This window comes from Pseudophryne corroboree, chromosome 1 (genome assembly GCF_028390025.1).
Source record: "Pseudophryne corroboree isolate aPseCor3 chromosome 1, aPseCor3.hap2, whole genome shotgun sequence".
NCBI classification, from domain to species: Eukaryota; Metazoa; Chordata; class Amphibia; order Anura; family Myobatrachidae; genus Pseudophryne; species Pseudophryne corroboree.
This window is the reverse complement of record NC_086444.1, coordinates 600,076,083-600,100,978: the sequence shown is the minus strand read 5'-3', so window position 1 is coordinate 600,100,978 and position 24,896 is coordinate 600,076,083.

Sequence of the window (24,896 nt, the reverse complement as noted above, 5' to 3'; positions counted from 1 at the left end):
ATTATCCCAAGTCGACACCGCACCAGTTCTGCTCTGTTTAATGTAGCAGCATTATGTGGTGATATCGCTTGCCACTTCCTCTGTGTATATGGAACACTGACAGGTGCTCGGGTGCCGCTAGCTCCGGCGGCTGAGTCCGATGCTCTCTCCTTACTGCAGCGTATCAGACCAGTGATCGCTCGCCGCTTCTACGGATCATCTGGCGGTACTATAATTATCCAGGATGCCGCTGGTCCGAGGCGATGAGCTGGCAGCCACGGTCCCCGTATGGCAAAAGGGACCAGTGCAGGTGGCTTTGCTCGGGCAGATTTAACCCGACAGTGGAGTAGAGCTGGAACGGGTGAAAAGCCGTAAGAAGTTTAAGGTGGACAAATGAAGAGTAGTCGGATCCTGATACAGCCCTGACGCGTTTCTCGACCGGCACAGTCTGGTCGTTTCCTCAGAGGGTTATCATGCTAGCCCTCTGAGGAAACGACCTTTTGCCATACGGGGACCGTGGCTGCCAGCTCATCGCCTCGGACCAGCGGCATCCTGGATAATTATAGTACCGCCAGATGATCCGTAGAAGCGGCGAGCGATCACTGGTCTGATACGCTGCAGTAAGGAGAGAGCATCGGACTCAGCCGCCGGAGCTAGCGGCACCCGAGCACCTGTCAGTGTTCCATATACACAGAGGAAGTGGTAAGCGATATCACCACATAATGCTGCTACATTAAACAGAGCAGAACTGGTGCGGTGTCGACTTGGGATAATAGAGGTCTAATCCATAATCTACAGTGCACTTGTGTTGTATTCATCTAACTTTAACCTGAACAAAGCATTTTCAAATATCAGTCTGCTATATGGATAATATCCAGACTTTCAGCATCTAAACATCAGCTGCCAACTTTCAGGACATATTAATCCATACAATATCATCATATCAGGTTATCAGTGCACTAAATTGTGTGGAATTATATGAAGTTTTAGTGCGGATTTTTATTGATTTTATTGATATATTTTTTTATTTTATTTATTTAAATTTTTTTGGCTCTAATTAGTATTAATTATGTATACTAGATTATGTGATCACTGTGTATATTAAAATTGTGATATTTCAGTGGAGTCTGCCTGCGCTCTCTTGTTTAGTTTTTGTTTTTTCACTTGCTTAGGGATTGCTAATACCCTAATCCTTTGGGAGCGGCAGGCAGCACTTTCAACATAGGTTCAAGGAGGCGCCTTTCTTTCTTGTAGTTCGATCTTTGGTACCAAAGCTAGATGCAACAGGTATTAAAATAGTGCATGCTACATCATCACATATGCAGTCCACATTAAAGCGCATAGTGCCAATATTTCCCTTTGATGGCATTGCAGCATAAAAGTTTATATAGTGGTGGCCATCTTACAGATGGAGCCGTACTCATCTAGTGCGGCTCCATCGCATACGAGCGCTCCCGGCGTGACTAGACGAACTGTCCGCCTAGTCACGCCGGGAGCGCACAGAGACACTCCCATTCTAAACCCGGTGATAGGCGCACACGGCACAGATGGAGCCACGATTGCGTGGCTTGGGTCCCCAGCAACAAGTGTATCTTATGATTAGGTACAGTATTTGAAGGTGGGGGCTTTAAATGTCAGAGTAAAAAGATAAAGTTACATGTTAGGGTGATAGGTGCAGGAATTTTCAGAGTGATGAACAAAGAAAATCTGTCTCATTGCGACATTTAGGATATAAAGGGGTAAAAAGGATGGGGGGGTTGGTTAAACCTAAAGATTAGATAGACTTTGCTTGCACTTGGTTGCCCACCGCTCTTGATTGTGCATCCTCAGGTCTGACGCTTGTGGAGAGATTCCTAGAAATTGGTCTGATCACACTTTGGAGCAATGCTGTCCCCAAAGAGTCATTATGCTGACAAAGTTCTTCTGTTGGATGCCTATTATACGTATCAAGGTCTATTTTATAACAGTGATGAGTTGCTGATGTTCCAGAGCTTTTGTTATCAGGTTGTAATGAAAAGGAGTCTGAAAGGCACTTTTTGATGCTGGTCTTTGTTTTGTACTGTTTTAACCTGCTAAAATTAAAGAGTAGTTTTCAACTGTAGACAGTGCTACTTAGACTTCCCCTCATCCGCAGAGACATTTGTAACTGATGACCAAAGAAAATCTATCTCACTGCCACATTTAGGATAAAGAGGTGAAAAAGGGTGGGCAGTGGTGTCGAGAGGGGGGGTATTAACTACTCAGACCCGGGCTTCTTGAAGGGGCTCAAGTCCATGCAGTACCCCTACCTCCCCTCTTACCTATCACTGGCAGCAGCATCTTTCTCAGTAGGTTCAGGGACGCTGCTGACGCTGAGCGCAGCAGTCTCCTATGTCAGGTGGGCGAGGGATCTGACTAATTATGCCCCCTCCCTTGATCTGACGATGACTGCCCCCCCTGGGCAGGTCGTGCCACTTTGTGACGCATAAAATATGATTTCTGTACTTATTTTTTAAAAGGGGCGTGGCCAAATCTCTGTGGTTAGGCTACACTCCCTTCATTGCCGGGGCCCGGGAAAGCTCACTATGAGAGTGGGGAGAAGGCCAGATAGTAGGAGGATGTAGTATTCAAGAGAGTTGGTTAAACCTAGAGATCAGATAGACTTTGCTTGCACTTGGTTGCCCACTGCTCTTATTTATGCATCCTCAGGTTTGATGCTTGTGGGGAGAGTGCACACAAATGGGCCTGATCGCACTTTGGAACCATGCCATCCCCAATTATGAAACTTCTGAATTAAGCTGACAATGGGCCTAATTCAGCGTAGCTGCTCGCAGCAGTTTTGCAAATGTAATCCTTAGTAATGCAAATGCATTTGCAATAGCAATATTGCGATACGATCGCAGTTCAGGATATTGCAATGTTCATCTACGACGGCAGGCTGAGTATCCATGAGCTTACTCAGACTACTGAACCTGTCGCAGGGCGGCTTGCAAAGCCAAGTAAACTGCGTATGTGTTGCCCTAGCCACTCCTGGAAAACGGAGCCCCCCGCCCCTCCCCTAAATGTCTCTGCCTGCCAATTATTACTGCAATGCGATCGCAGGACTCGTTCCGCACATGCAAAGAATGGGTCCTGGGTGTGTGCAGTTTACCAATTATCAGAAAACTGCACCTTGGATCGCTTAAGCGATCCAACCTGAATTAGCTCCAATGTTCATCTGTTCATCTGTGCCATTTTACTCCTCGGTGACTCAAACTCAGTGTGGTCATTAGTTAGATATCTCCGAGAACCAGACCCACCCGAACTTCCCGATCCGATTCCAGCTCAGGGTTTCCCACCAGACTTGGATCCCAAAACAAGGCAAAATGTCATCATCCCGTTGTCAGATTCTCGCGGTGTTTTGGATTCTATAAAAGTCCCGGTGATCGGTGCCATTTTTACACAGGCTGTGGAGATTGCACTGAACATGTCTGTGCCCGCTTCAGTGCTGGGTTCTGTGGCATTGGGCATGAGCGTGGGGCTGGTGGCTGCTGTGGGGCTGGTGTATCAGTCCAGGGGTGCTCTGTCTGTTGGCTGGTGTATCTGACAAGAGGTGATCTGTCTATATACATATACAGTGTTAATTAAAAACACAGTATAATGTATGTACATCCATGGACTGGTGTGTCCTATCAGTATTAGTCCAGGGGTGCTCTGACTTGCGGTGCTCTGTCCACCTACATCCAAGGACTCTGCCCCAGTGTTAATTAAAAACCCAGTATACTGTGTGTATCAGCCCAGGAAAGCTCTGTCTGTCATCTGCTGTATCTGACAAAGGGTCCTCTGTCCACCTAGTGGTGATCTGTCTGTCCATCCAGGGGCTCTGCCTCAGTGTAAAACTAAAATAATAAAAGCCAAAAAGCCTAAAATATAATAATTAAAAAATATATATATATATATATATATGTTTTTTGTTTGTGCTGTGCCCCAGTGTACTATACAATTTTTAATTTTATTTTCATAAGTACTGTGACAGTGCCGGTCAGACCGCAGAATATTATTATTTCGTACTCATACATGTATTGTGCGACACTGTTGGCAAAATTAAACTGCAGTGTTTGATTACTATTTCTGACTCATACACGTATTGTGTGACAATGTGGGTAAAGGGGTTACCACAGTAATATATTTAATTTCGTAGTCATACACATATTCTGTAACACTGTGGGTGCAGGTGGTAACACAGTAATATATTTTATTTTGTAATCATACACGTATTGTGCGACACTGTTGGTGAACTTAAACCGCAGTGTTTGGTTACTATTTCTGACTTGTGACACTGTAGGTGGTACATTTTTTGTACAAATTGTGGTGTGTGCTGTACCCCACTTTGTTTGTGTTTGTTTATACTTGATAGATATGGAGGACAAACAATTGAGAGGAGAGCAAGAAACACATACTAGTGCTGCAGCTACTGCCACCAGTCATGATGATACAAGTCAGTCAGTGTCATCTACTGAGGCCAATGCCCAAGGGCATAGAGGGCTTAAATCAGGGCATGTAAAAATCAAAAAAGCAATATACTTTTACAGTGGTAAAGAAAAAAAACATCAAAAGGAAAGTTAGCTGCAGAGAAACATAAAATTGGCAATATGCCATTCACCACACAAAGTGGCAAGGAAAGACTCAGGCCTTGGCCTTTTTTTGTAAGTGATGGTTCTGCAACTGTCAGTGAGGCATCTTAATCTGTTTTTCATGACAATACAAAAACTTACTCAGAGTCTAGAAGAGGTGTAAAAAAAATTAAAACAACTAAAGCAGTAGAACAAACTGTGCCTTCAGAACCATCACACATTCCTTAGGAATATTTAGGGGTGTCTACGTTAGCTATGTGTGAGACTGACATTTCTCACTGTCCTCTTTCGCCTCCTTCCACCATTTCTGCACTATCTGCAAATGTGGGGAGCAGTACATGTAAAGATGGTGATGAGGGCATAATAGAAATTGAAGATTCATGTGTGGAAGTCGAACAGGATGATGGGGATTTGTGTTTGTTACTACTATCTGACACTGAGGATGTTGATGATGATGATGTTGTTTGTGTAAGTCAACCACCAGTGGCTGCAGTTCTTGCCCGTGATAAAAAGAAAGCCATTGTGACGCCAGGCCATAAGACCCAAAAAGCCACCTCTTGGGCGTGGGATTATTTTTACCCAAATCCTGACAATGTTTGTGAAGGCACAGAAGCATAGAATTTGACGGCAGATAAGAACTATTTGGCCCATTAAGTCTGCTCTTTAATCTGTTCCATTTTTTGAGGCCAATGTTAGTAGAGGTAGGGATGTTAACCATCTAGGCAACTCTGACATGTTACCTCATTTGCAGCGAGTTCATTCATTTTTTTTACAAAATTATAATGTAATTAACACCCTCATCATCAACCTCCTCATTAGTGACGAAGGTAGTCTGTCACGATCCGGGTACTGAGACACTATCTCCCTTCTGGTTGTACGCCCTCCGCGGCCTCCGCCGCCATTCCTGTGTTTCCAGTATACGGACTTGCCAGTGTAACGTCTCATGTCTGCCGCGGCCTCCGCTGTCATCCATGCGGTTCCAGTATACAAGTTGCCAGTGTGGCGTCTCCTGCCCTCCGTGGCCTTCGCCGCCATTGCTGCTGAATCTCCACATGGTTTTCCAAACTAACTTTCCCTCCAAGTGCTAACATGGGCGCAGCCATCTTGGTTTCAGTCACATGCCTCAGTTTCCACCAATCCACTGCCTCTGGAATCTGCATAATTGCCCAGCCAATGCCTGACTTGCTGCAGGTATAAGTATCCTGTGCCTGGGCCAGGAAATCGTCAGTGCTTTCATTGTCATCTGTGATTCCAGCCTACAAGCTTCACTACAGACTTTCTCCTGCAATTCCATTCTGCAGTTCAGCCTGACTTCCCTGGTGATTACACTCTGCTGTGTAACCCGACTCTCCAGTGTTAACCCCCTACAGCCTACTTTGGATTCCTGTGTTTGAACTTTTGCTTTACAGTAATCATCCTTCATTCCTCAGTTCCAGCGCACTCCAGCTTCTTTTCTCATCTTCCAACGAACCCCAGCTTCTTTACTCATCTTCCAGCGAACCCCAGCTTCATTACTGATCTTCCAGCGAACCCCAGCTTCATTTATTGTTTACAGAACTTTCCTCCATATTCCAGGTTACTGGTCTTTACCAAATATGCACCTAATTATCACGTGTGACTTTCTATTATTCTTTTGCACGTTATTTGACTTTTTATTTAATAAAAGCACTTAAGGAATTCCCTTGTTGTCGTGGTCACGCCTTCGGGCATTCTTTGCTACTGTCAATACGCATGTCCAGGAGTCACATAGCTCCTCCTAAATTTAAGTACCCATCAGGCCCTACAACTGAGGCTCTCAGTCACGGTCTCCAGCCCTCAGTTGTGACAGTAAGCACTGACCCGATGGATCCAGCCGGAGGCCAGGCCCAAGCGCTTAGGCTGATACAAGAACTGGCAACCCGCTTTGAACGTCAGGAGGCTGCTGTAGGCCATGTTGGTCGCTGTCTCCAGGACCTCTCCTCCCGGCTGGATGAAATTCAAGCGGCCCTCCGTGGATCAGGGGCGTCCAGTGTGTCGACTCCAGCGCCTCCGGTGGTGTCCCCACCCACCATACCTGTTCCTGCTCCCTATCTTCACTTGCCGACTCCTGCTAAAAATGATGGATCCCCTAAAGCCTGCAGGGGTTTCCTAAACCAGTGCGAGATCCAATTTGAATTGCAACCCAGCAGTTTCCCTACTGACCGCATTAAGGTGGCATACCTTATATCTCTACTCACTGGTGCCGCTCTAGACTGGGCCTCACCTATATGGGAAAGGTCTGATGCTCTGTTGTCATCCTATGCTAACTTCGTGGCAACGTTCAGACGAATTTTCGATGAGCCAGGTCGAGTGACATCAGCTTCTTCAGAGATCCTTCGACTGCGTCAGGGGACGCGAACTGTCGGTCAGTATTTGGTGCAATTCCAGACCTTGGCATCTGAAGTCTCCTGGAATGATGACGCTCTTTATGCAGCCTTCTGGGGAGGGCTATCCGAGCGTATCAAAGATGAGCTCGCTGCTAGAGACTTGCCTTTAACATTAAACGAGCTAATTTCCCTCTGCACTAAGGTCGATTTATGGTTCCGTGAAAGGGCTGTTGAACGAGGAAGATCCACATTTCCCAAGATTCCTACGGTTTCCATTCCTCGTCAGCCATCTCCGTCTAGGGAGGAACCTATGCAGATAGGTCGCTCTCGTTTATCTCAGGCAGAGCGTAGTAGACGTCTTGCTGAGCGTCTCTGTTTGTATTGTGCTGAATCTTCTCACGTTATCAAGTCCTGTCCCAAGCGTCCGGGACAACCTCAAGTCCTAGCCCACCAAGGAGAAGACCAGCTAGGAGTGACGAATTTCTCTCCATTTCCAAGTAACTGCAATCTCTCCGTTTCTCTGCAGGTGGCTCAGCGTACTAAGAATCTCACTGCCTTATTGGATTCTGGAGCAGCCGGAAACTTTATTACAGAGAGGTTCATTAAGCAGTGGTTTCTACCCACTGAGAGACTGTCATCACCGATATCTCTAACTGCCGTGGACGGCAGTAGGATTCCTGATGCGGTGATTACCTCCAAGACCCTACCTATCCGTCTGAAGGTAGGGGATCAGCATACAGAGTTGATTTCTTTCCAGGTTATCCCCAGGGCCACCCATCCTGTGGTCCTAGGCCTTCCATGGCTACGTCTGCATAATCCTCAAGTTGATTGGAAGTCGACCCGTATCCTGGCATGGGGTCCTTCCTGCTCTGAGATCTGTCTCCAAAAAAAGCTTCCAGTTCGCATATCCTCCTACAAGTCTTCTGATGTCCCGTCTCCTCCGTGCCAAGACTCCAAGCTACAGTTTTGTCCAGGGTCACCGAATCACAAGGCTGATGCCCTTTCCCGCTCCCGGGAGCAAGAAAATGAGTCTGAGTCTACTGACAAGCATTGTATTGTTGATCCAGTGGCGTTCTCCGCAGTGAGGACGGACTCTATGCCCCCGCCAGGGAAAAATTTAGTGAAGCCGGCTTTCAGGAGGAAGCTCTTGCATCGGGCACATTCCTCTCGCTTTGCCGGACACGCGGGCATACGCAAGACCTTAAAATTCGTTTCCAGGTCAAATTGGTGGCCGACCCTAAAAAAGGACATTGCTGAATTTGTGGCCTCCTGCCCAAAATGTGCCCAGCACAAAGTATCCCGCCAGTCACCCACTAGGCAACTGGTTTCTTTGTCTGTTCCTCATCGTCCGTGGGCTCATCCCTCGATGGATTCTGTCATGGATTCCCCACTTCCAAGTTGGCACAAGTCTTCATCAAGAAGTTCCATTCCAGATGGCCAGGTAAACTTAAGAAGTGTCCTGGGGCCACTCCTAAAAGGGGGGGTACTGTCAGGATCCGGGTACTGAGACACTATCTCCCTTCTGGTTGTACGCCCTCCGCGGCCTCCGCCGCCATTCCTGTGTTTCCAGTATACGGACTTACCAGTGTAACGTCTCATGTCTGCCGCGGCCTCCGCTGTCATCCATGCAGTTCCAGTATACAAGTTGCCAGTGTGGCGTCTCCTGCCCTCCGTGGCCTTCGCTGCCATTGCTGCTGAATCTCCACATGGTTTTCCAAACTAACTTTCCCTCCAAGTGCTAACATGGGCGCAGCCATCTTGGTTTCAGTCACATGCCTCAGTTTCCACCAATCCACTGCCTCTGGAATCTGCATAATTGCCCAGCCAATGCCTGCCTTTCTGCAGGTATAAGTATCCTGTGCCTGGGCCAGGAAATCGTCAGTGCTTTCATTGTCATCTGTGATTCCAGCCTACAAGCTTCACTACAGACTTTCTCCTGCAATTCCATTCTGCAGTTCAGCCTGACTTCCCTGGTGATTACACTCTGCTGTGTAACCCGACTCTCCAATGTTAACCCCCTACAGCCTACTTTGGATTCCTGTGTTTGAACTTTTGCTTTACAGTAATCATCCTTCATTCCTCAGTTCCAGCGCACTCCAGCTTCTTTTCTCATCTTCCAACGAACCCCAGCTTCTTTACTCATCTTCCAGCGAACCCCAGCTTCATTACTGATCTTCCAGCGAACCCCAGCTTCATTTATTGTTTACAGAACTTTCCTCCATATTCCAGGTTACTGGTCTTTACCAAATGTGCACCTAATTATCACGTGTGACTTTCTATTATTCTTTTGCACGTTATTTGACTTTTTATTTAATAAAAGCACTTAAGGAATTCCCTTGTTGTCGTGGTCACGCCTTCGGGCATTCTTTGCTACTGTCAATACGCATGTCCAGGAGTCACATAGCTCCTCCTAAATTTAAGTACCCATCAGGCCCTACAACTGAGGCTCTCAGTCACGGTCTCCAGCCCTCAGTTGTGACATAGTCCTTCCAAAAAAAAATGCTTTGTGAGGGCCCACACAAACTAAGCACTTCAGCACCAAAAGTGGCAGTCCCTGTCGCTGATATTCTTGGTTGTGCTGTGCATATCCTTTTTAATTTCCAACAGAATGTGGGTGGGAGGGCCCAAGGACAATTACATTTTGCACCACTTTCCTTTTTTAATGAGCTGTATTTTGGGGGAGTATTGGGGACGGTCTTTGCATTACTAATTTGCGACACATTTTTAAACAACTATACATGCGTGTGTTTGAGTCTCTGCTTTGTTGCATAGTTTAGACAGCCAGCCTTGGCCAATATTGGTGAAGAAAATTATGAGCTGTGAGATAGTTTTATTGAGGTTAATAATACTTTAGGAACAAAAACAGGCCCATGTTATATGATTTTAGCAGTTTGTAACATTTAAAATAAAATATAGATCCAAAACCAAAACACCTGAGGGCGGTTTTGGCCAAAGCAAAACCATAACATGAAGTTAATACAGATCTAAAACCAAAACATGGGGGTCACCGTCAGCGCACATCTGTATTAGAACATAAATGGATATTTACAGTAAATTAGATTCCCAGAGGTAGTTGTATTATCAGGGCCGTATGTACCGTTATTTGCCAGGACCTGCTTTGCTCTTTTAGCACAGTAAAGCAGGTTCCTGTAATGGCAATGACTACTATGCTGAAGTGGGAGAATGTTAAAGTACCTGTCTTCCGATGTTCACTCTCCTTGTTCGGCTTTAATCTGTCGTGGTCCCGACTCTGTGCACATGCACCACTGATTCTCCTCCCAGCAGCACCTGCGGTGTTGTGTCTGCACATGTGCTGGCCAAAGATTCTGTTTGCACCTCAGGAAGGTGCAAGCAAAAATTTGTGATAAATGATGAACGACCAAAACATTTGAATAGCACCCATTCAATTTAGACAGGAGTTACAAGCACCAGAAACAACAGTCTGGTTAGTGGAACATCTGCAATGAGGGAACTGCAACAGACAATACAGATTATGAGTACAGGTTGAGTATCCCATATCCAAATATTCCGAAATACGGAATATTCCGAAATACGGACTTTTTTGAGTGAGAGTGAAATACTGAAACCTTTGTTTTTTGATGGCTAAATGTACACAAACTTTGTTTAATACACAAGTTATTAATAATATTGTATTAAATGACCTTCAGGCTGTGTGTATAAGGTGTATATGAAACATAAATGAATTGTGTGAATGTACACACACTTTGTTCAATGCACAAAGTTATAAAAATTATTGGCTAAAATTGACTTCAGTCTGTGTGTATAAGGTGTATATGTAACATAAATGCATTCTGTGCTTAGACTTAGGTCCCAACACCATGATATCTCATTATGGTATGCAATTTTTCCAAAATACGGAAAAATCCCATATCCAAAATACCTCTGGTCCCGAGCATTTTGGATAAGGGATACTCAACCTGTATATGTATTATATATTTTGGCAGTGTCTCATGTGAGATATGTAGACTCAGCATAGCAGAGTGAGATAGATAGAGAGAGAGAGCGAGAGAGACACAGCAGACTATGGAAGGTAAATACTCATCACAGAGTTGAGTACACACTCAGAAGAAACACTTCAGAGCTAAGATTACATTGAGGAGGAAGAAACTTACTTCAGAGCTGAGTGAACACTGGAAAGAAGAGACTGCAGAGTTGAGTGCATACTGGAGAGCCTGTGTTTCTGGCTTGTTGAGCCACAGCAGTTTCTGTTTGTTCAATCTCCGATTTATTGTCTGAGTTGTCCCTGCTCTCTACCTACTTTCTGTACACAACAAATCTCCTGCAGGCTTTTGGTATATAAGTCAAGCCATTCAGTGTTGATGACATTGCCTGCTACTTGTGGGATACCTGATCTGCTTATGCTCTTCTGCCTGATACTGACTTGAATTATTCTTTGACTACGTTTGATTGGCTGTTTACTTTGGACCTAAGCTTGTTCATTAGATTTCCCTTTTGCCTGCAGCCAGTGGCGAATTTCCCACTAGGCACAAGAGGCACGTGCCTAGGGGCGGCACTTGTTTGGGGACGGCACTTGGATGCTTGTGTTGGCACTGTTAACCCCAAAAGCGCCAGTAACTGCAAAATATTTCCACTGTACTGTACCATGTGCCATCGTGAATAGAGTGTAAGCAGGTAGAACATGCACATACTGCCCTTGTAAGCTGTCCTACTTAGTAAATATGTATGTGTGGTACCCCACCTCTGTGGTGCCCCTGATTGAATTAGTTGAGCTGCCACTGCAGCCAAAGCAGCCTAATGAGGAGCAGAGACTGCGGGGGTTAATCTTTCCATCCCGGTTGTTAGGCAACAGCAGCCCCGGGAAGATAAATCAGTAGGGCACTGGGACCCAGGGCCTGTGGCGAGTGCCCCAGCAACGCGGGAAGCCTGTTCCCGTTGGGATTAGACGGGGCACACGGCGAGAAACAGGGGAGGCAGTGCTGAGCGAGAGGTAGAAGAGAGCCCGTGCGAGAGGGAAGCGCGCACGGACGGCGGAACACCGAAGAGAGGCACGCTGGAAGAAGACGGGGGCCGCACCCAGGGTGCAGAATACAGCCGCAGACGCCGCCGGTACGGAGAGGCCAGAGTAGCACGCATCGCTGAAGAAGAGGGGTCCGTGTGCCGTCGGATGGTGAGGCACTGCACATCAGGAGACCTGCCGTTCTGTCCAGCAGCCGTGGGGGAAGCAGATTCAGAGCCCTGCAGCCAGCAGCAAGGAGTCTTGACCGGCAGGAACCGGAAACTGCAGCGGAGATCGCAGGTACTTTCACACTCTCCTCAGATGGCCCGTACAACAGGGGGACCTAAATCACTAGTGAACACCCTGCTGATTCCCCACACCACAGCCCCTTTATATGGGTAATCCCAGCCAACTCCAACGTGTTAGGGGCACACCCAGCAGAGACAGCCTTGTGACATGGTGCACTGAGAGTCAGGACAGCGATACTCCAGAGACTGTGGGAAGGGTCATAACATCTTGTGAAACCCGAGTATCAGTACTGCGCTACCCCCCAACTGCAGCATGAGTGAATATGCTCAGAGGCTATCAGGGAGGGTCAGATTGATTAATGCAGCTGCCTCCACCTAGTGGAATCCCTTGCAACATTTATTGTGAATGTCCCCCTTTAGTGACTCTGCATAAAGGAACCATTTCATTTAGACTGTTCTGTCACATAGTGCCTGGACACGTTTCACAGCACTCTCTGTTGGAAACTGGCGCTATACTTTACCAGTAACTGCTCTGCAGCACCACCTATTGGATTATAAATACAGTGCCCCAGTACGGACTCACTCTACAGCATTCCTGTAGGACCGTTGTATAACGGGAACATTTTTTCATCCGCACAAACTGAACTCAACTAATCTAGCGCCATCTTGTGGACACGCTAGTGATTACATGGTTTATGCAAGCTCATTCGGATACTGCACCTTGGTGTGAGTAAATGCTGAATGGTACTACAGCATTATTTGTGGTTAATGTAGTTGATTACCAAAGTTATTCATGTGTCTTAATTGAAACGTTACAGATTTATGCTTGCGGTTACAAGTTAATTTAACTTACAGATAGTGTTGTTACACATTAAATTTGGTTCGCAATAACCCAGTCTCATTAATAGTGGTGACAAGCGAGAACCTGTAACAATAAATTGTCGTCACCGTGCTTTTGTCTGCTATCTATCTGTGGGGCTCTCTTGGGGTGTTCATCCTTCTGCCACAGGTTTCCATATCGGGGAAGGCTTTAGAGCTGTAGAATCTAACCGTCGTCTGGAAGATATAGGTACGGCACTACACCAACACAGGGTCTGACATTACATATGCATAATTAAAATGTCATAGTGGCTTTTTATTATTATTCTGTTAAATTGGCTATCATCAAATGAGGGTTTATAACCAATTAATAAAAATAATAAAAATAGGCAGGCACTGGGCGACCATTACTGTTGTGCCTAGGGGCGGCCTCACCCCTAAATCCGCGCCTGCCTCAAGCCTCCTATGAACACAGACTGTTAATCCGTTACTCAGTTTGCCACCAGCCCTACCTAATTGCCTGTCCCTGGATAATGATAATGTCTTAGCCCTTGTCTGTTACCTTGCATTCAGTGACTCCAACACTCCTGCTAGTGTCAATGTTATCGAGCCACGTCCAGTGCTTACATTGGGTGCCACAACCTGTGGGTAAGTATTGGGCTCTTACTGGAACAAACTGCAGAGGAACCTTAATTCAAGTGTCCAGTCAATCATATATGAAGTAACAATATTACTCTATTGCAATATCTCTGTAGATATGACTCCCTTCACTGTATGATATGTTAGTACTCTTATTCCAGAATTCTTCCAAACTCAGGATCATAGGCGTGCACATGGGGGGTGCCTGGTGCGCACAGGCACCCCCTAATGTCCAACACCCCCCTCACCATTAGTGAATTTACCTCGCTATGCTGCCAAAGACGAGGCTTAGATGCCGGCGAGACTGAGTGGACCCCGCAACATGCCTGAATTGAGTAGGAGCTGGCACTACAGTGATCAAGCTGAATATAAACTACAGCTCCCAGCAGCCCTTGCTGCCGGAAGGTGGAGCTAAAGTTTACTTTCCGTTTGACCACGTTAGTGAGGTGTGCAGGGGCGGATTGTGCCATTCCAAATGTCCCGACCCTCAGTGGCTTTCCGGCAAAGGCATCGTGCCCGCACCACCCGCTACCCTTGCACCGCACCGCCCACCCACCATTGCGCTGCCGAAGGCCCGTGGTGTTCAGCTGCTGCGGCATGACTTGACAACAGCAGTGCAGCTCCCACTTTGTTAGGGCTGCTGTTGGGAGTACAACCGTGATGCCAATGCTACTGCCTGGCCTCCCTGTCCACCAACCTCTGGATCCCAGAAGGTGAAGTGGCTGGCAGGATACAGGGATATAGAAGGGGACGCACACACAAAAAGAGCCATAAAGGGGGGCTGGGGGAGGGGGCGGGGAGGGTCGACAAAGAGATAGAGAATGAAGTGGGGAGGGTCAGAGAAAAATAGAATGAAGGCGGGGCAAAAAAAATAGAATGAAGGGGGGCAGAGAAACATAGAATGAAGTGGGGAGGGGCAGAGAAACAGAATGAAGTGAGGGCAGAGGAAACATAGAATGAAGGAAGGCAAAAAAAACAGAATGAAGGGGGCAGAGAAACATAGAATGAAGGGGGGCAGAGAAACATAGAATGAAGGGGGCAGAGAAAATAGAATGAAGTGGGGAGGGGCATAGAAACAGAATGAAGGGGGCAGAGGAAACATAGAATGAAGGGGGAGGGGCAGAGAAACATAGAATGAAGGGGGGCAGAGGAAACAGAATGAAGGGGTGACGAAACAGAGAGACATAGAATGAAGGGGGAGGCTGTTTGACACAAAGTGAATTTAAGGGGATAGTAAGAGATGCAGGCCAAGCATGATGGTTTGGCAGAGAGACAATCGTGAGATGATTATGTGGCTGAGAGATGACGCACTGGGAGAGATAATGATGTGGCTGGGAGATGACATGGGGGGATGATGATGTGGCTGAGAGATGCAGGGGGAGATGGTATGGCTGAGAGGCAATGCAGGCAGGAGATTATGGTGTGGCTGAGAGACGCAAGGAGGATGCAAGGCTCACACTGTTTGGCTGAAAGACGCCAGGGGGAGGCTCATACTGTGTGGCGTAATGTGAATTTTGGCTCATACCATGCAGCGTAATGTAAATTTTGGCTCATACCATGTGGCATAATGTGACTTTAATTTCATTCTGTGTGGCGTAATGTGAATTTCAGCTCATACCGTGTGGCATAATGTGAATTTCGGCTCATACCGTGTGGCGTTATGTAAATTTCCGCTTATACCGTGCAGCATAATGTAAATTTTAGCTCATACTGTGTGGCATAATGTGGATTTGGCTCATACTTTGTGGCATATTGTGAATTTTGACTCATACTGTGTGGTGTAAAGTGAATAAGGGGCACTACTGTCAGTAGCTGGTGAGCATGGGGACATGCATGACAAATGCTGGTGTCCTGCATATATAGAGAGGCTGATGGCATAAAAAGAGGCAAATGTGGCTCTGATGGCACATGAATAATATGTAAACTTTACTTGTGTTATAATAAAACTCAAATGTTTGGCCCCTTAAATCTCCCGTACTTTTCAGAGTGGGCCACTGAAAATAAAGGTGTAGGTGCTGGGGCTCAGAGATATGCCGCACTGGCCGGTGGTCGCACCCTTATGTTTTATTTCTCTGGGGTTTATTATATCTACCTGTATTATTAGTAGAGATGAGCGGGTTCGGATCTCCGAAATCCGAACCCCCTCGAACTTCACCTATTTTACACGGTTCTGAGGCAGCCTCGGATCTTCCCGCCTTGCTCGGTTAACCCGAACGCGCCCGAACGTCATCATCCTGCTGTCGGATTCTCGCGAGTTTCGTATTCTATATAAAGAGCTGCACGTCGCCGCCATTTTCACTTGTGCATTGGAGATTGAACGGAGAGGACGTGGCTGCGTTCTCTCCCTGAAAAGCTCCGTATCTATGCTCAGTGTGCTGCAAATATCTGTGCTCAGTGTGCTGCAAATATCTGTGCTCAGTGTGCTGAAAATATCTACGTTCTCTGCTTGAAAACGCTCCATATCTGTGCTCAGTGTGCTGCAAATATCTGTGCTCACTGTGCTGCATTTTGGTGACCAGCAGTATACATATAGTACAGTACAGTAGGCCATTGCTGTATCTTGCAGCTCTGTGTCAAGTATACTATTTCTGTGCTGCATTATTGTGAGAAGTATATAGTAGGATAGTGCAGCATTTTGGTGACCAGCAGTATGTAGTACAGTACAGTAGGCCATTGCTGTATCTTGCAGCTCTGTGTCAAATATACTATCTCTGTGCTGCATTATTGATTATTGTGAGCAGTATATAGTAGGACAGTGCAGCATTTTGGTGACCAGCAGTATACATATAGTACAGTACAGTAGGCCATTGCTGTATCTTGCAGCTCTGTGTCAGGTATACTGTCTCTGTGCTGCATTATTGTGAGCAGTATATAGTAGGACAGTGCAGCATTTTGGTGACCAGCAGTATACATATAGTACAGTACAGTAGGCCATTGCTGTATCTTGCAGCTCTGTGTCAAGTATACTATCTCTGTGCTGCATTATTGTGAGCAGTATATTGTAGGACAGTGCAGCATTTTGGTGACCAGTAGTATACATATACTACAGTACAGTAGGCCATTGCTATTGATATATTACTGGTATATAATTCCACACATTAAATAATGGAGAACAAAAATGTGGAGGGTAAATTAGGGAAAGATCAAGAGCCACTTCCACCTGTGCTGAAGCTGCTGCCACTAGTCATGGCCGAGACGATGAAATGCCATCAACGTCGTCTGCCAAGGCCGATGCCCATTGTCATAGTAGAGAGCATGTAAAATCCAAAAAACTAAAGTTCAGTAAAATGACCCAAAAATCTAAATTAAAAGTGTCTGAGGAGAAGTGTAAACTTGCCAATATGCCATTTACAACACGGAGTGGCAAGGAACGGCTGAGGCCCTGGCCTATGTTCATGGCTAGTATTTCAGCTTCACATGAGTATGGAAGCACTCATCCTCCCGCCAGAAAAATGAAAAGAGTTAAGATGGCAAAAGCACAGCAAAGAACTGTGCGTTCTTCTAAATCACAAATCCCCAAGGAGAGTCCAATTGTGTCGGTTGCAATGCCTGACCTTCCCAACACTGGACGGGAAGAGGTGGCGCCTTCCACCATTTGCACGCCACCTGCAAGTGCTGGAATGAGCACCCACAGTCCAGTTCCTGATAGTCAAATTGAAGATGTCACTGTTGAAGTACACCAGGATGAGGATATGGGTGTTGCTGGCGCTGAGGAGGAAATTGATAAGGAGGATTCTGATGGTGAGGTGGTTTGTTTAAGTCAGGCACCCGGGGAGACACCTGTTGTCCGTGGGATGAATATGGCCATTGACATGCCTGGTCAAATTACAAAAAAAATCACCTCTTCGGTGTGGAATTATTTTAAAAGAAATGCGGACAACAGGTGTCAAGCCATGTATTGCCTTTGTCAAGCTGTAATAAGTAGGGGTTAGGACGTCAACCACCTAGGAACATCCTCCCTTATACGTCACCTGGAGCGCATTCATCAGAAGTCATTGACAAGTTAAAAAACTTTGGGTGTCAGCAGAAGCAGCCCACTGACAACTAAATCCCTTCCACTTGTACCCAAGCTCCTGAAAACCACACCACCAACTCCCTCAGTGTCAATTTCCTCCTTAGACAGGAATGCCAATAGTCCTGCAGGCCATGTCACTGGCAAGTCTGACAAGTCCTCTCCTAACTGGGATTCCTCCGATGAATCCTTGAGTGTAACGCCTACTGCTGCTGGCACTGCTGTTCTTGCTGCTGGGAGTCGATTGTCATCCCAGAGGGGAAGTCGGAAGACCACTTGTACTACTTCCAGTAAGCAATTGACTGTCCAACAGTCCTTTGCGAGGAAGATGAAATATCACAGCAGTCATCCTGCTGCAAAGCGGATAACTCAGGCCTTGGCAGATGTGTTGGTGTTAAACGTGTGTCCAGTATCCACCGTTAATTCACAGGGAATTAGAGAATTTCTTGAGGTAGTGTGTCTCCGGTACCAAATACCATCTAGGTTCCACTTCTCTAGGCAGGCGATACCGAGAATGTTCACAGACGTCAGAAAAAGAGTCACCAGTGTCCTAAAAAATGCAGTTGTACCCAATGTCCACTTAACCACGGACATGTGGACAAGTGTAGCAGGGCAGACTCAGAACTATATGACTGTGACAGCCCACTGGGTAGATGTATTGCCTCCCGCAGCAAGAACAGCAGCGGCGGCACCACTAGGAGCATCTTGCAAACACCAACTCGTTCCTAGGCAGGCTACGCTTTGTATCACCGCTTTCCTTAAGAGGCACACAGCTGACAACCTCTTACGGAAACTGAGGAACATCATTGCAGAATGGCTTACCTCAATTGGATTCTCCTGGGGATTTGTGACATCAGACAACCACAGGCGTGCGCAGCACATTTTATTAGGGGGTGCACCGTCAGAGGGGTGTGTCTAGCACCACCTTTTGGGCGTGTCTAGCACATCTATTGACGGTCAACACAATATAAAATATCCACCCTTGTACCAATCCTAATAAAGCAGATACATTGTCAGATGTTGTGGTGTGCACCAAACAAACACCCCTGATGGCACTCACTGCAATTACACTGCTCCTCCTCAGCCTGGTCTGGCTCCCCCTCTCTTTCCCCTGCAAGCTGCAGCAGCTTACTTACAAGTCAGTCACTCACTGACACTGACAGTCGCAGTCTAGTACTGCTGCTGCTGGAAAAACGTGTGACGTGTCAATGCTGCTGCAGATCGCCTGACAGTATTGAATTTGTCTTCCTAAGGGGAACGCTGGCTGCATGCTGCTCCTCATCAGTGGCTGGCGTAGGCATAGCATAGAAGGAGAGAGGAGGGCATGTGGCGGGTGTGGCTGGTGGGTGTGCGAGCAGCATGATGTAATCACATCACATCATGCTGTTTTTGTACATGGAGGTGGAGTCGGGAGTTTGTGGCACCCTTGATTAACCCAGGCGTCCGGTCAGTAATGCAGTCCTGACAGGGTGCAGCGCAGTGGGGACAGTAATCAGCCTGCTTGGCGCTCGCTGCATCAGGCATGTGAGATCAGGGTGCCGGACATTAGGGGGTGTCTGTGCGCACCAGGCACCCCCCCTGCGCACACCTATGCGGACAACGCCACCAATGTTGTGCGTGCATTACATATGGGCAAATTCCAGCACGTCCCATGTTTTGCACATACATTGAATTTGGTGGTGCAGGATTATTTAAAAATCGACAGGGGCGTGCAAGAGATGTTGTCGGTGGCCCGAAGAATTGCGGGCCACTTTCGGCATTCAGCCACCGCGTGCCGAAGACTGGAGCACCAGCAAACACTCCTGAACCTGCCCCGCCATCATCTGAAGCAAGAGGTGGTAACGAGGTGGAATTCAACCCTCTATATGCTTCAGAGGATGGAAGAGCAGCAAAAGGCCATTCAAGCCTATACATCTGCCTACGATATAGGCAAAGGAGTGGGAATGCACCTGACTCAAGCGCAGTGGAGAATGATTTCAACATTGTGCAAGGTTCTGCAACCCTTTGAACTTGCCACACGTGAAGTCAGTTCAGACACTGCCAGCCTGAGTCAGGTCATTCCCCTTAGCAGGCTTTTGCAGAAGCAGCTGGAGAGATTAAAGGAGGAGCTAAAATGGAGCGATTCCGCTAGGCATGTGGGACTTGTGGATGGAGCCCTTAATGCACTTAACCAGGATTCACGGGTGGTCAATCTGTTGAAATCAGAGCACTAAATTTTGGCCACCGTGCTCGATCCTAGGTTTAAAGCCTACGTTGTATCTCTCTTTCCGGCAGACACAAGTCTGCACATGTTCAAAGACCTGCTGGTGAGACACTTGTCAAGTCAAGCGGAACGTGACCCGTCAACAGCTCCTCCTTCACATACTCCTGCAACTGGGGCTGCGAGGAAAAGGCTAAGAATTCCAAGCCCACCCGCTGGCGGTGATGCAGGGCAGTCTGGAGCGAGTGCTGACATCTGGTCCGGACTGAAGGACCTGCCAACGATTACTGACATGTCGTGTGCTGTCACTGCATATGATTCTGTCACCATTGAAAGAATGGTGGAGGATTATATGAGTGACAGCATCCAAATAGGCACGAAGACAGTCCGTACGTATACTGGCAGGAAAAAGAGGCAATTTGGAGGCCCTTGCACAAACTGGCTTTATTTTACCTAAGTTGCCCCCCTTCCAGTGTGTACTCCGAAAGAGTGTTTAGTGCAGCCGGTCACCTTGTCAGCGATCGGAGTACGAGGTTACCTCCAGAAAATGTGGAGAAGATGATGTTCATCAAAATTAATTATAATCAATTCCTCCGTGGAGACATTCACCAGCAATTGCCTCCAGAAAGTACACAGGGACCTGAGATGGTGGATTCCAGTGGGGACGAATTAATACTCTGTGAGGAGGGGGATGTACACAGTGAAAGGGGTGATGAATCGGACGATGAGGAGGAGGTGGACATCTTGCCTCTGTAGAGCCAGTTTGTGCAAGGAGAGATTGATTGCTTCTTTTTTGGTAGGGGCCCAAACCAACCAGTCATTTCAGCCACAGTCATGTGGCAGACCCTGTGGCTGAAATGATGGGTTTGTTAAAGTGTGCATGTCCTGTTTATACAACATAAGGGTGGGTGGGAGGGCCCAAGGACAATTCCATCTTACACCTCTTTTTTTTTATCTCTGCATCATGTGATGTTTGGGGCTAATTTTTTTAAGTGCCATCCTGCCTGACACTGCAGTGCCACTCCTAGATGGACCAGGTGTTTGTGCCGCCCACTTGGGTCGCTTAGCTTAGTCATCCAGCGACCTCGTGCTAATTTTAGGACTAAAAATAATATTGTGAGGTGTTCAGAATAGACTGGAAATGATTTAAAATTATGGTTATTGAGGTTAATAATACTATAGGTTAGAGATGAGCGGGTTCGGTTCCTCTGAATCCGAACCCGCCCGAACTTCAGGTTTTTTTACACGGGTCCGAGCAGGCTCGGATCTTCCCGCCTTGCTCGGCTAACCCGAGCGCGCCCGAACGTCATCATCACGCTGTCGGATTCTCGCGAGGCTCGGATTCTATCGCGAGACTCGGATTCTATATAAGGAGCCGCGCGTCGCCGCCATTTCCACACGTGCATTGAGAGTCATAGGGAGAGGACGTGGCTGGCGTCCTCTCCGTTTAGAGAAGAGAGAGACACAGTATTTTGGGGAGCATTATTAGGAGGAGTACTACTATACTGTATACTACTATACTACTTGCTGAAGTGATATTTATAGATTAGATAGTGTGACTGTAAGTGTATTATCTGACTTGTGGGGGAGACACTGACAGTGGGGAGCAGTTAGAGTCTGAGAGCAGGACTCAGGAGTACATATAACGTACAGTGCACACTTTTGCTGCCAGAGTCAGTGCCACACTGCCATTGTTGTGACCACACTGACCACCAGTATAATAATATATTTTGTGATTGTCTGCTTAGGCCTCTGAGTACTAGTTGCAAGTTGCAACGTGACCTGAAGTGACCACCAGTTTAATAATCAATCACCACCAGTTTAATATATATATATATATATATATAATTGTATATAATATATATATATATATATAATATTGTATACCACCTACCCGTGGTTTTTTTTTTTCATTCTTCTTTATACATACTACTATAGTAGCTTACTGTAGCAGTCTGCGGTGCTGTGCTGACCTGACAGTGTCCAGCAGGTCCGTCATCAGTCATTACATAATAAATATATATAGTACCTGTCCGGCTGCAGTACTAGTGATATTATATTGATTTCATCTCATTATCAATAATTTATCATCCAGTCTAGACTCTATATTAGCAGCAGACACAGTACGTTAGTCCACGGCTGTAGCTACCTCTGTGTCGGCACTCGGCAGTCCATCCATAATTGTATACCACCTACCCGTGGTTTTTTTTTTTTCTTTCTTCTTTGTACATACTACTATAGTATAGTAGCTTACTGTAGCAGTCTGCGGTGCTGCTGAGCTGACAGTGTCCAGCAGGTCCGTCATCAGTCATCATTACCTAATAAATATATTATCTACCTGTCCGGCTGCAGTACTAGTGATATTATATATACATACATATATATATTGATTTCATCTCATTATCAATCATCCAGTCTATATTAGCAGCAGACACAGTACGTTAGTCCACGGCTGTAGCTACCTCTGTGTCGGCACTCGGCAGTCCATCCATAATTGTATACCACCTACCCGTGGTTTTTTTTTTTTCTTTCTTCTTTGTACATACTACTATAGTATAGTAGCTTACTGTAGCAGTCTGCGGTGCTGCTGAGCTGACAGTGTCCAGCAGGTCCGTCATCAGTCATCATTACCTAATAAATATATTATCTACCTGTCCGGCTGCAGTACTAGTGATATTATATATACATACATATATATATTGATTTCATCTCATTATCATCCAGTCTATATTAGCAGCAGACACAGTACGGTAGTCCACGGCTGTAGCTACCTCTGTGTCGGCACTCGGCAGTCCATCCATAATTGTATACCACCTACCCGTGGTTTTTTTTTTTCTTCTTTGTACATACTACTATAGTATAGTAGCTTACTGTAGCAGTCTGCGGTGCTGCTGAGCTGACAGTGTCCAGCAGGTCCGTCATCAGTCATCATTACCTAATAAATATATTATCTACCTGTCCGGCTGCAGTACTAGTGATATTATATATACATACATATATATATTGATTTCATCTCATTATCAATCATCCAGTCTATATTAGCAGCAGACACAGTACGTTAGTCCACGGCTGTAGCTACCTCTGTGTCGGCACTCGGCAGTCCATCCATAATTGTATACCACCTACCCATGGTGTTTTTTTTTTCTTTCTTCTTTGTACATACTACTATAGTATAGTAGCTTACTGTAGCAGTCTGCGGTGCTGCTGAGCTGACAGTGTCCAGCAGGTCCGTCATCAGTCATCATTACCTAATAAATATATTATCTACCTGTCCGGCTGCAGTACTAGTGATATTATATATACATACATATATATATATTGATTTCATCTCATTATCATCCAGTCTATATTAGCAGCAGACACAGTACGGTAGTCCACGGCTGTAGCTACCTCTGTGTCGGCACTCGGCAGTCCATCCATAATTGTATACCACCTACCCGTGGTTTTTTTTTCTTTCTTCTTTGTACATACTACTATAGTATAGTAGCTTACTGTAGCAGTCTGCGGTGCTGCTGAGCTGACAGTGTCCAGCAGGTCCGTCATCAGTCATCATTACCTAATAAATATATTATCTACCTGTCCGGCTGCAGTACTAGTGATATTATATATACATACATATATATATTGATTTCATCTCATTATCAATCATCCAGTCTATATTAGCAGCAGACACAGTACGTTAGTCCACGGCTGTAGCTACCTCTGTGTCGGCACTCGGCAGTCCATCCATAATTGTATACCACCTACCCGTGGTTTTTTTTTTTTTCTTTCTTCTTTGTACATACTACTATAGTATAGTAGCTTACTGTAGCAGTCTGCGGTGCTGCTGAGCTGACAGTGTCCAGCAGGTCCGTCATCAGTCATCATTACCTAATAAATATATTATCTACCTGTCCGGCTGCAGTACTAGTGATATTATATATACATACATATATATATATTGATTTCATCTCATTATCATCCAGTCTATATTAGCAGCAGACACAGTACGGTAGTCCACGGCTGTAGCTACCTCTGTGTCGGCACTCGGCAGTCCATCCATAATTGTATACCACCTACCCGTGGTTTTTTTTTTTCTTTCTTCTTTGTACATACTACTATAGTATAGTAGCTTACTGTAGCAGTCTGCGGTGCTGCTGAGCTGACAGTGTCCAGCAGGTCCGTCATCAGTCATCATTACCTAATAAATATATTATCTACCTGTCCGGCTGCAGTACTAGTGATATTATATATACATACATATATATATATTGATTTCATCTCATTATCATCCAGTCTATATTAGCAGCAGACACAGTACGGTAGTCCACGGCTGTAGCTACCTCTGTGTCGGCACTCGGCAGTCCATCCATAAGTATACTAGTATCCATCCATCTCCATTGTTTACCTGAGATGCCTTTTAGTTGTGCCTATTAAAATATGGAGAACAAAAATGTTGAGGTTCCAAAATTAGGGAAAGATCAAGATCCACTTCCACCTCGTGCTGAAGCTGCTGCCACTAGTCATGGCCGAGACGATGAAATGCCAGCAACGTCGTCTGCCAAGGCCGATGCCCAATGTCATAGTACAGAGCATGTCAAATCCAAAACACCAAATATCAGTAAAAAAAGGACTCCAAAACCTAAAATAAAATTGTCGGAGGAGAAGCGTAAACTTGCCAATATGCCATTTACCACACGGAGTGGCAAGGAACGGCTGAGGCCCTGGCCTATGTTCATGGCTAGTGGTTCAGCTTCACATGAGGATGGAAGCACTCAGCCTCTCGCTAGAAAACTGAAAAGACTCAAGCTGGCAAAAGCACCGAAAAGAACTGTGCGTTCTTCGAAATCCCAAATCCACAAGGAGAGTCCAATTGTGTCGGTTGCGATGCCTGACCTTCCCAACACTGGACGTGAAGAGCATGCGCCTTCCACCATTTGCACGCCCCCTGCAAGTGCTGGAAGGAGCACCCGCAGTCCAGTTCCTGATAGTCAGATTGAAGATGTCAGTGTTGAAGTACACCAGGATGAGGAGGATATGGGTGTTGCTGGCGCTGGGGAGGAAATTGACCAGGAGGATTCTGATGGTGAGGTGGTTTGTTTAAG